Source organism: Malania oleifera, chromosome 2, assembly GCF_029873635.1.
Source record: "Malania oleifera isolate guangnan ecotype guangnan chromosome 2, ASM2987363v1, whole genome shotgun sequence".
Taxonomy (NCBI): Eukaryota; Viridiplantae; Streptophyta; class Magnoliopsida; order Santalales; family Ximeniaceae; genus Malania; species Malania oleifera.
Window position 1 is genome coordinate 57,511,785 of NC_080418.1, and position 9,383 is coordinate 57,521,167.

General features: G+C 36.2%; 1 non-coding gene across 1 annotated transcript; it reads left to right on the forward strand.

Moving 5' to 3' along the window:
* Window positions 1-841: 841 nt before the first annotated feature.
* Window positions 842-947, forward strand: LOC131150093 (small nucleolar RNA R71). The gene has a single exon (XR_009135476.1). It is a non-coding gene; the product is annotated as a small nucleolar RNA R71 (small nucleolar RNA).
* The last annotated feature ends 8,436 nt before the right edge of the window (window positions 948-9,383 follow it).

Consider the following 9,383-nt stretch of genomic DNA (forward strand, 5'->3'; position numbering starts at 1 on the left):
TTCCACCCTATATTGTCCCTTAGGATTCACTATGGGCTGACTTGGCATCTTGCCCTCATCTCTCTGACTCAAGGTGCTAATTGCCCAAAGGTAGCTTCTAGCTTCACAATGGATTGGGAGTGAGAGTGAAGTAGTTATGATCCTCTTAGCGATTAGCCTCAATGTTCTTAAGGGCTCTTTATACAGTCTCTTGAAATGTGTCATAATATTTAGGGGGAGGTGGAGATGACTGCTAAACGGTTGAATATCTGGGGGTTGAATCAGGATGATTTTGGAAATGTTGGTATGACCATGGAGGCAAAGCATTAGGGGCTTATGGAGGTCTTTACGGTTGAAGGCCTGGAGCTTGCAGCCTCTAGGAGAAATTAGGATGTTGTTTCCACCCAGGGTTGTAGGTATTCGAATAAGGGTCATTGAACGACTTATCATACCAATTGTGGGTGGCTTTCACTTCCTCTTGCACAAGCTTAGGTTGGGAATGCACATGAGGGAAGTTATAACATGTATGGGAAGGGTCAGAGCAAATTGCACAAATTTTTGCACACACCATTGCCTGTAGTCCTAAGAACAAGCATTGGTCTAATTTTTTGGATATGGCATGCAAGGTAGGGGCTAGGTCTTGGCTTGTGGTAAACTCATAAACTCCCTTAGGTTTAGAGGTTGATGGATTGGGTAGTCTACGAGTGACAGCCATGTGCTACTGAGAATTAAATTTTCAAAGAGAATCCAGGCCTCATTCTCGTGCTTTGTGAGGAAAGTACTTCCGCACGATGCATAAATCATGGACCTATCTCTCTCAGCTAACTTTTTGTAAAAATTTTGAACTAATTGCGACTTGGCGACCTAATGATGTGGGCATTTATGAAGTAGGTCCTTGAAACGCTTCCAGGCCTTAAAGAAAAGTTTCCCATTCGTTTGCGTGAAACTTGCGATTACCTTTCGCAGCTGGTTAGTCTTCCAAATTGGGAAGTAATTTTTCAAAAATTCATGTTGCATGGTGGCCTAGTTGGTCACCGAGTACGGCTCTAAGTAAGTCATCCAATATTTGGCCTTATCCTTCAGAGAGAATGGAAAAAGCCTAAAATGAAGGGTGTCATCACTAAAATTAGGTATACGGATAGTGGAGCAAATCTCCAAGAACTCATCTAGATGCTGATAAGGATTTTCAATGGGGTTCCTGTGAAAGTTGGACAGCATCGAGATGATTGAAGTTGTAATCTCGAATTGTGCTACCTGGACATCCAGGAACTGGATGCAAGACAGTGAGGTGTATGCATTAGGTATAAAGTAGTCCCTAAGAGGCTGAAGGGGTTACTCTCCTACCGTAGGTAAGTAGAGAGCTTGGGGTTTCGGGATTTGTTCAATGAGAATCGGTGGGTTATTTTCGGCCATGGCTTTCAGTTTAGACGTCTTAGCCTTCTCTGGATTAGAGATAGGTTTCCTAAGGGACGTACATGATTTTTCAATCTCAGGATCTATAGGAATTATCTCAGGTTCCAAAGAACGCAGACCAAACATACACACTTTTAAGCACACAAATTCAAACTTCAGAAAAAATAAAAAAATATAAAAATAATAAAGAAAGTGAAAATAAAAGGAGAGCAAATCAAAAGAACAAGGCAATAATACCCTAAATTAGAAGTTGGTTCACAACTGTAGTCAAGTCCCCAGCAACGGCGCCAAAAGTTGGTAGTCTAGCCAAGGTTTGGGTCCTTAACTACCAAAGATAAAATTTATATAACCTAAGTAATCCCAAGTTTAGTAGAAAGTGGGTAAATCAGTTGTCGATCCACGGAGACTTAAAGTGCAGTTATGAGACCTCTTTCAAATTAATTTACTATAGCATTGTATAAAATAGAAATAAAAAGGTGGTATTTTTCAATGGGTGAAGTCTAACAATCTACTAGAAAGCATGTAAAAGAAAGCAAGTAAATCTAAGTTAACCCTACTCCTACAAAGCAGTGTTTAGACATGAATATAGTTTAGGATGTTGTTTTGCATAATCTAAGTTCAGTGAGTTTACCGTACTAAACTAACTGGAACCCGGCTAAACAATCTAAGGAGCAGTTCGATGACATAGAGTTGCAAGGGTGCACCGGCCATCCAGAGCATGGTCAGGAACTGGAGTACTCTATCATAGACGATTATAAGAACCTCTATGGGATTTTGTAGCCTAATACATGTACCTCACTGAAGAAATAGAGGAGTTAATCTAGTCACTCAACATCATCACCATCTAAATAATAAATGAAAGTAGTAAAGAGAAAGCATGTAAAAAGATCATCCCTTTGCATTCATCACGTCTGTCACTAATGCCAGGAAGTACAAAAGAAGATCGTGTAATATACATGGAAGCACAAGAATGCCGCCAATTGTCACAGGCCATCAGACACTTCATGCACATACTGAAACAAGAATTGAAATCTACTCTACTCCTAATCTAAAGTGGCTCTCAATGACATATTAATTCTATCACTAACCTAAGAGAGGCCAAAGAGGAACCCAGAGCTAGGGTTCGTAGTGAATACTTATAGGCTCTAGGGTTTACAAGGTTTGTTTTACAAGTCAAGAAAATTTGTAGCAAATCTTGTGCAAAAGATCATCGTTGTTGACCAAGTCACCCCTATGTCATTATTGCGTGCGCCTTAGTCGAGACTCGCAAGAAATCATGAATTTGAATCTTCAATGTCTTCGACTGAATTGCGCCTCAGGGTTTTACTGGTCGAGTTGATGGTCGAGACTTGCAAGATCTTGATTTTTAGGAAATATCAGGAACTCAACATAGTCGTCCTTTAATTTCTTTGGGTCGAACACTTCATTGAGGTTCTTGGTAATTCTGCTCTCAGTTTTGTCTCAGTATTTCCATGTGCTCGCCCTAGAGAGTCACTTGGGCAAAAACTTGGTCTAACCTTGTAGCATTTTGTTCTCAATCTGAACCTTGGAGCTTGCAGTGGAAAACTAAGTTGTCCCTGTGTGTTGCTCGTCGCACCACATGGTCGAGCATTATCTTTTTGTCCCGTGATAATCTAAAGCTTCAGGACCTTGGCTGAGCATCTGATTTGAGCTTTGAGTTCTCCAAATCCTCCCTGCTTCTTGTAATGTCTAACTCCATGGTTTTAACCTATTTTTCTTGAAAAGACAAACAAACCTTTCATAACTCTAAACAATAATAACTATAGGCAATTATGTATTTGCCCAGAGTTATTATTGTTCAGAGTTATGCAAGGTTTGCTTGTCTTTTCAGGAAAAACAGGTTCAAACGATGGAGTTAGGCATTACGAGAAGCGAAGGGGATTTTGAAGACTCAATGCTCAAAATCAGATGGTTAGCCAAGCTCTCGTAAGCTTTAGATCATCAGGGGACAAGAAGACGATGCTTGACCATGTGGCGTGACCAGGAACACATAGTGAAATGAGGAATAGCTTCCCAAGAGGGGGGGTGAATTGGATTTTTTTAATATTTTAATGATTTATCGACTTTTAATTTTAACAACCTAGAAATATATATATATATATATATATAAATGTGTATAAATAATAACCACACTCAAGAATATAGAAATTTAAATTTACAAATCAATCAATGAAATCATGATAATTCAATCACTCAATTAAGATGTAAAAACTTTTGTTGATTTCCCTGTAAACTCTTAGCGAACACTTTACTTGATCAAGATTTTCGTAGATTAATCAACGTACTCTCTTCTTAAGTTTCCGCAAACGATTAATCAAAACGTACTTTCTAAATATCAAGTACTTTTTGTTTCTTTCTCAATTTAGAAACTGCAACCTGCACATAAAAATCATATAACAACAGCAAGTAAGAAATGTAAAGTAAATCAGAGAGAAAGAGGCAAGAGTTTTTACGAGGTTCGGTTTCAACACAGCCTAAGTCCTCGCCTTTGGCAAAAACACCAAAGGATTCCACTATATCAGTTCCGTTACCTGGTGGAACAATACCAACTTACAATACACTCCTTCGATTAGGCTAGAGCCCGCCTCTCCAAATAACAACCCTTTATTTGGTTCAACGATTCAACAACTCAGAATCGTTTAAGAAAGATAACAAAGGAATATGTGTACAAAAGAGAACTCTCATAGTAGAGTGAATTAATACACCAATCAGCTCACTTTATACCTCAAAGTAATTCAAATATAAGAAATTTCAAGCTCAATTACTTGGTATGGATTATCAAATAATTTTCCAAAGAAGATAAAAGATTTTGATCGTTGGAAAACTTTGCTTCAGATTGTAAATCAATTTCAGATAAGAGATTTTATCTCAAAAGAATTTTAGATCCTTTGAAAAAAAAATTTTGAATAGTTGAAGATTAGTTGATCTAAAAGCTTTGAAAAACTTACTTTGATCTAAAAGCCTTTGAATATCTCTGGATTAGAAAAGTTGTTGAAAAGCACTAGATTTGGAAACTTTAGAGGATTTCTCAATTTCAAAATTCTTTTGAATATTTCATCAAAGTTCTTTCTCTTATTTTTTTCTTTGAGATTAAGACTATTTGTAGAGGCTTTAGAAATCATCCATTACTCCCAAAGATTTCTAAAATTCATTTTCAAATATTTTGAATTAAATGTATTCAAAAACGTGGTTCAAAAAATCTTTTCATTGAGAAATTTATTGCAAATGTTCGAGTGGCAGTCGCCTGCCACGACTTGGCAATCGTCTGTCATAAAGCAATTTTCAAAACAGAGTGCAGGCAGTCGCCTACCAGAACCAAGGCAGTCACTTGTCTCAACATGGCAGTCGCCTGGCCTTTCAGTATTTAAAAAAAAAAAAATTCTTTTCTTAAACCCTTTCTTTTTATTGATTTGAAAAATTATTCTTTAGAGTATATGTTTAAAACATATTTTTAACTTTCTATGAGCTTCAAATTTCTTTATACTTGAGATTTACTTTGAAGTACTTACATTTGAGAATATCCTTAAAAGTATAATTTAATCTTCAAACTTGTTCTTCCATCATCTTTGTAGTTGCATTCTTTCCTTTGAGCTTTTCTCAATATGACTTCGTTCTTCATGCTCTTTGTAATCCATGAACTTTCTTATGCACTTGAACTCTGTTATTTTCCTAAAAACTTTTACTTAAAACATATTAAATATATCATTTGATTTGTTATCATCAAAATAAGAATTGTAAGCCTTATTAGGCCAACAATCTCCCCCTTTTTGATGATGACAAATCGAGAGCAAAAATAATAAGCTTTTAAAATTCATGGCTCCCTTTGTCAATAAGCATGTATATTTTCATGACTCCCCCTATCAAAAAGCATGGTATATTTAGAGAAAAAATGACTCCCCCTATAAAAAAGCATGGTATATTTAGAGAAAAAAAAAACTTCATTAAAAGTCACAAACATACTTCATATTTTTGCACTACAACTTTCTCTTCCCCTTTGGACATCTATCAAAAAGGAGGGAAGGAGGAAAAACAGAGAAAATACTTCAAGTCAAAATACTAGTTCTAGAACACCAAAGGTTGCATAGCCGATAAAACTTGAATACATAAAAACACATAAAAGTAAAAATCAGTCAGAAGCTTCTATATTTTCACTTTCATCATCTTCTTTTTCTTGTTCTTCAGATTCATTCTGTACTTCCTCTTGATCACTGTCATCTTCTCCTTCTTCTTACTCTCTAGATTCATCCTCACTAGAAGTAGCAAAGCTGATACTCATAGGAGATTTTCCTTTTGAGGAGCTAGCTAATTGTTGCTCAATCTTTTCAACCCGTTTATCAATTTGTGAACAGTGGGTTTCTATGGATGTAACCTTTTCTTGCAAAATACCAAGACCAGATCTCATATCACCACTGAATGTCATATAATGGTTGAAAAATGGAACAAACCATGAAGGAGTGTCTGTAGCAAGCTAAACTAAAGTTGTGTGGATAGATGATGAAGAAGGTGGTGCAGATGGGACATTCCTATGTCCTTTACGGAACCATCCTTGAGGAGAATTCTTATAGCCCATTCTTTTTAGAACAGTATCAGTAAAGATATCATATGTCTTGCTAGTAAAGTTGAATGATGGAGTTAAAACATTGAAATGGGCAAAAACCATATTCAACATTCCCGCATATGGTAAGACAACACGGGGAGCACCAACTTTCATAATAATCCACTGAATAATCAAGCTTGGAAGATCCAACTTTTTCCCTTTGAGGATGCACCACATTACAAAACAATCCAAAAACGAAATGTGATCGTGAGAACCAGATCGTGGTAAAATATTGTATGTAATGATCTTATGCAAAATAAGGGCTTTCAAACTGAGTTGCTTATAAAGTGGAGGATGACCAAAGTTTACTAGAATGTCAGTCATAACTACTGGCAAAAACTCTTGTGGTGTGAAACCTTGAGCCATAATCCATTGCTTCTCAATAATATGAATCTCAAAATCCCCTAGCTTAATTCGTAGAATTTTTCCCAAAGATATGGGATTTAGTTGAATCTCTTTCCCAAGCATATTTGTTTTGATTCCATTTTCATATCGCTCCATATTTGCATAGAAAATATGTACAACATTAGGATAATACCCTTTAGCTTGGTAGGTGATGAGCTTATCCCATCCAATATCCTTGAAAAGTTCCAAGATTTCGGTAAAATCTGAATTAAAGAACGTTACGTCGAGTACCTTACCTAATATCGGGTCTTATAGGTTTGCTCTCTCAAATTTGTGATTGATTGAAATTATTTTGTTTGAGAGCAAGACCTCAAGTTCTCTTAGGATACTTTAACAATAAGTATTTTCTAAGAAGACTTCACTTGAGCTTCTAAGTGTTGCACTATCATTGCAATATCTTAAGAAGTTCTTATTCGATTTTGGTTGCTTAAAATATTTTTAAATCATTTTCAAATATTTGCTTGAAGAGGTATTTGCTTATGTTCTAAAGATCTTTGTTGCAATATTCTTTGAATAGTATTATATTTTGAACACAAAGATCAAACCCTTTTTGCAAACAAAATCTATGCATCTCTTGAGGCTTATAGTTTGAGAAAAATCATTTGTTGATATATCTGAAGTGTAGCTAGTATCTTTGCTTGAGCATTGTGATTGAAAATATTATTTTGACACAAAGATCATATTATTTGCACTCTCATGCACTAATTGCAATGCTTGCATAAATATTTAAAAGTAGACATCTTAGACCACATTGAGCATAATTCATTATATCATTTGGTGGTGTATGTGATTGTTTTGGGTACATATATGCTTTACATGAAAGCATAATCGCCGTACCAGTTTCATTATCGTGAACATACTATTGTATTTCCAGGAGTGGCCTGAGGGGGAGGTAATCCAGCTCGGTAAGGATTGAGTGTAAAGGTTGAGGTCAGCCCTGTGCTAATTGACCTTGTTTTTTGGGTGCCGCTCCACCCATTTAAGTGAGCATTATAATGGTAATCCTTGTGCTTGTTAGCTGAGGCGGGGATGTAGGCAATTTTCCGAACCTCGATAACATTTCTTGGTGTCACTTAATTCCTTACTACTTTCTGATGTATGTTTAGTTAAATTAATTGCGCTATTTAATTTCTGCTACATATTGCAATTGATTTATTTTATTTGCACTAGATAGACTTTAGAGTTGTGAAAATACTGCTGTTAGGATACTGATCTAGAGTACTGATTTTAAAAATACCAATTCACCCCCCTTTTAGAATCACGGTAAAGCTAACAATTGGTATCAGAGCCACGTAGCATAGACTAATAGTTACTTTGCAAAAGATTTTATATGACTCATAGCTCCGTGACCCCTTTCCCTGAGGGACCATCTTACACACGACCTCTGATTTTCAGTGGTGTTAATTACACCTTCTGGAAACAGAGGATGCACATCTACCTTCAAAATACGGAGTGGAAGGTGTGGAGGATCGTCTCTAAGGGAAATTATGTTCCTATGAAAATAGGGGGTACAACTAGAGTTCCTAAAACTGAGGAATAATATGATGATGATGATATGAAAGCTGTTAGTTTGAATGCCACTGCTATGAACATTCTGTATTGTAGTCTTGATGTGAATGAGTTTAATAGAATAATGTCATGTTCTACTGCAAAATAAATTTGAGATAAGTTAGAAGTCACTTATGAGGGTACTAGGGATGTGAAAGATAGTAAGATAGATATGTTGACTAGTGAATATGAGGCCTTTAAGATGAATGTAGGTGAGTCCATTCAGAGCATGTACACTAGATTCACACACATTATAAACTCACTGCATGCATTGGGTAAGACCTATCCCACATATGAGATGATTGAGAAGATCCTTAGAGGCTTGCCTCCTATTTGGGAAGCCAAGGCTACAACCATTGCTGAGGGTAAAGACCTTAAGGCCATGACTCTAGATGAATTGATAGGTTCCCTAATCACCTATGAATTAGCCATAAATGAGAGACTCAATGAACATAATAGGGTGAAAAAGGTGACTGCATTGAAAACCTCAACTAATACATCTAGTGAATGCAGCAAACCTGACACTAATGATGATATGGCCATACTGACTAGAAAATTTAGCATATTCTTTAGAAAGAATAGAAAGTCATACAAAAGATATAGGGAGTCTACATCAGAGAAGGGAGAGCCTAGCATAAGAAAAGAAAAATCAAATGCTCCCATGTGTTACAATTGCAACAAAGTGGGGCACATCAAGCCGAACTCCCGACTACTGAAAAAGGAGGCTAAGAAAAAAGAAGAAAGCCATGAAAGCAAGCACTTCATGGGATAAATTAAGCAGTAGTGACTCAGAATCAGACCGCAACGACTCAGAGGTTGCTAATCTGTGCTTGATGGCACATGGTGATGAGGTATCATCCTCTTGTTCTTTATCTTCATATTATTCATCTGATGATTGTGATTCTGATTGCATGCCTACGTTTAGAGAATTACAATTTGAATATATTCGTGTATCTAAACTATTGAAGAAAATGACAAAAGAAAATGATGATTTGAAAAAGAAATGTGAAAATTGGTCAAAATTGTTTGCAATTGCAAAAACCTCCCATGCTTCAATTTTGAAAGAAAAAGATGTGACTATTGTTGAACTTGAAAGGAAATTGGAGGATAGCTCCAAAATTATTTTTAAATTCACCGAGGGCAAACGCAATTTTGAAAAACTACTTGGTGCCCAAAGAAATTCTCTAAGTAAAGAGGGTCTATGTTTTAATGGTATTGAAAATGTTAGACGACCTAATCTTTACTTGGGACATTTCACGCATGAATCAAAATCTCAAGTCCCTCATAAAGATCCTAAGTGTAGAATGAAATGTTTTAAATGCAAACAATTTGGCCATATTCAATTTGATTGTCCACTTAGGAATAAGCATGCAAAAATTAGAAAAGTATGGGTAGTTAAGGGTGATCCAACTACTAACCC